This window comes from Cephus cinctus, unplaced genomic scaffold (genome assembly GCF_000341935.2).
Source record: "Cephus cinctus unplaced genomic scaffold, Ccin1 Ccin1_scaffold1444, whole genome shotgun sequence".
NCBI lineage: Eukaryota > Metazoa > Arthropoda > Insecta > Hymenoptera > Cephidae > Cephus > Cephus cinctus.
Genome location: NW_014333821.1, coordinates 3,320 through 6,644, shown reverse-complemented (window position 1 = coordinate 6,644; position 3,325 = coordinate 3,320). Strand labels below are relative to the sequence as shown.

Genomic DNA, 3,325 nt, shown 5'->3' with positions numbered 1-3,325 from the left:
AATTTGAAACTTTGAATAATTGGTGTGACTACTTCGCTCGTAGTTTTCTGACCGTCTGGATTTATCATCTCGTTATTAGGTTCATTTACCACAGATAAATCAGTCGTAACGTTCGTTTCTGTTTCGTCAGACCCCTTTCGAGTTGCTGCGTCAATTGATGTTGGAACTGCATTTATTTGTGATTTGTCTACAGTTTTAGTCTTGCTTCGAGTCATGTATCTGGGTTCGCCATCGGAGCTCTCTGTCGTTTAGTAAGTTACCGTTTTCATCGTTTTGCTCCCGCTCAATTGTTGACGTTTATTACTTGTTTGATCTACTCCTAACTCAACTATCCAAAAGGGTTGTTGATAAATTCCCTTGATAAATGACTCGTGCGAGATGGGATCAAAAATATCGATTTCTCGATTGTATAAGTAAATACTTAGTCCCATATCTGCAAACTTTCTTAATGACAAGAGGTTTTCTGACAACGCTTCGGTAAGGATAACGTTTTCCAAGCTCATCACCCGATCGCTACTCAATTTAACATTTACCATTCCAGCTCCCTCCGAATCTAAATCGGCACGAACTTCCTTGTTCGCACATCTTATCGAACTTCTATTAATTTAATCAAACGTTTTGAAAATGAGCTTAGAATTTCTTAGATGCTCAGTGGCACCCGAGTCAGCCAAAAACTTCGTAAAGGTATTTTCAACACTACTCTCACTAGTTGCCGAATTTACTGCACTCGTTCTACTACAGTTAATCATGTTTACCTCTGTACAATTACCTTTGTTGACTTTGTTTCCACTTTGATTCTCCTTTGAATCATCTCGGTTCTTCTTGTCTCTATTTTTCTGCTGACTGCCTTGGCCTTTGTCAGATGTTTTAGCTCGTTTTGCGTTGTTCTCGCGATTCGTATTGTTGAACTTGCGCTTACCACGGAAGCCGCCTCGAGTACTGTGATGTTGTCTCGAAGATGACGTGGACTTTGACGACGACCCCTGTTCATTCTGTCTTGCCACCCTTACGGAACATTCTCTAGCGATGTGACCAACATTACCGTGCTCGTAACACTTCGGTTGATTGTCGTTAGGTCATTCATCTCTGTGATGACCCTGAGCACCACAGCCATAACATCGATTTTTATGATCATGTCTTCTGACATTCAATTCTGTGGGCTTCGTATCACACGTTTGAGTCTTGTTGGCTTCGTGCTGTATAATAAATGCCTTCAGCTGATCATACGTCAATCCTTTGCTAGTCGAAACGATCCCAAATCTCCGCTGCCTTCTCTTTACCCGGAACATATTCCATGTTATAGAGCCGTTTTCGAATCGTCATGGAGGTCAAGTTCGACTCACATCACTTGATTTCTCTGATCTTGTTCAAGATTTCAACTTGAACCTTGATTTTATCAATTCTCGAATAATAGTTTTGATCCAATCTATTAATCAGAATATCTCTAACTTTAAACACATGTTTTTCTCTCGTCGCGTCGTCAACTGTAAAGTTAGGTTTCTCATCCGAGTTAATGATATAGAGCAAATCGAAGATTGGCAACTCGGATGTCAGACAGTCCATAAAATGCTCGAATTTCGTCTGACTCGTCAACTTGTATTCTCGTTTACTTGAATCTTTTCCCACGAGCACTACTCGTATCTTCTCGCTTATTTCTTTTACCACATCAGTTCCCGAAGACTTTGGTCTACTCTCGTTACTATTTGAGTTGATTCCCACTTGTTTCATTTCGTTTTGAATCAACTCAATTATCTCGTGACGACTTACTCAAAGTGCAGTATCGCTCGTTCTTGTATCAGCTGAATTAGCTGTTGGAGTTATTACATTCATTACATCTCTTTGTTTCGGTGCTTCGATGATCGTGACCGCTTGATGTATGAGAAGAATGCCCGTTGAGCTTATCAACGGGGGTAGTTATTCCTTTTATGAAGGTGACTTGCATAGTTTGTGATAACGATTCTATCTGTTTGTTTTTCTTTTTTTGATTTTCGATTATCGGTTATCAATTAGGCTGTGTTTTTCACTCTTTCTAATAGAAAACTGATCATATAAGGCTTCATTCACACCAAACCAATGAGCAGCAGGCAACGATCAATGGAAAAGATGCTTTGCAATTCATTTATATCGTTACGAAGTGGACCATCTGCTCTTTGGGCACTGCTTGCTGTTTTCGGTGGGAAGAGCCCTAAACGTTTTAGGTTACATTTCCGTAAATGTTAATGGCCATGTCCATGGTACTGTAGAAAGTTCTACTTTATACTATTATAGATTTCTCAATGATCCAAGTTGTTCATCCATAAATGCCATTCTATAATAGATACGTCCGAAATTCACTATCAGTGCACCAGCATGGTTGTGTCTCCTTCAATTACATAGAGATAAACAAAGAAATAATTATACCTATAGTACTATTTAGAAAAGATTACCCAATCCCGTGTAAGGTTTAAAAAGAATAACCCAACGTGATTGATTAATCCTTCGTAAACTTGTATGAATGTCATATAATGTACTCATAAGGCCTGTTCATGTAACCGTGCTCGCGTGCTCCGAGGCGCAATAGATATGTTCGAAAAATGAGGCGAGACCACTGAGGAATAGCAATTTCTTACAAATTGTAATTTTTTACAAATTGAAACTTTTTTTAAACATTTCATATCGGTTCCCACTTTTGGTTTCGGTGTTCCATTTCAATAATTTTGGTTGCCGGTTACGATTTGGGTTATAACGATTCAAAAATTTCGGTTAAAGGTTATGGTTCTGGTTCCTAATTTTTTTTGGGTTTTATCGGTTTTCAATTCAGGTTACGGTTACGTTTGCCTGTTTTAATGTCTATGATTTGTGTGAGCATCAGAAAAGTGTCAGTGTTAAAGCGCAAAGGTGTAATAAAATTATACTAATTATCAAAAAACTTGAATATATTACGTTGTCCTTTTTATCGACAAAATCAGCTAATATTTCTAATACAAAAAATGAACATATTTTAATCCTGCCTTTTGGGTCTTATTTAAAAGAATTTTACACCTTTTATCTATCATGCAAGTAAAATTAAGGATAAAAATCATTATGGCACCATTTTGAAATAAGTAACCACCAAATTGGAAGAGTAATCGAACCCGGAATATTTCACATGTTTTAAAATTATATCCCAGTTTTAAGTAACTCCATTACTTGTGAAATATAAATTGAAAAAGGTAAGAGAAAAAAAGTGCCAAGGACACGCGGTGTTCCCAAGCGGTCACCCATCCAAGTACTGACCGCGCCCAATGTTGCTTAACTTCAGTGATCGGACGAGAACTGGTATATTCAACGTGGTATGGACCTTGGC

At 38.0% G+C, this 3,325-nt stretch overlaps 1 non-coding gene across 1 annotated transcript; it reads right to left on the bottom strand.

Annotated features, from left to right (window-relative positions):
- Window positions 1–3,206: 3,206 nt before the first annotated feature.
- LOC112495167 lies at window positions 3,207–3,325 on the bottom strand. The gene has a single exon (XR_003061480.1). It is a non-coding gene; the product is annotated as a 5S ribosomal RNA (ribosomal RNA).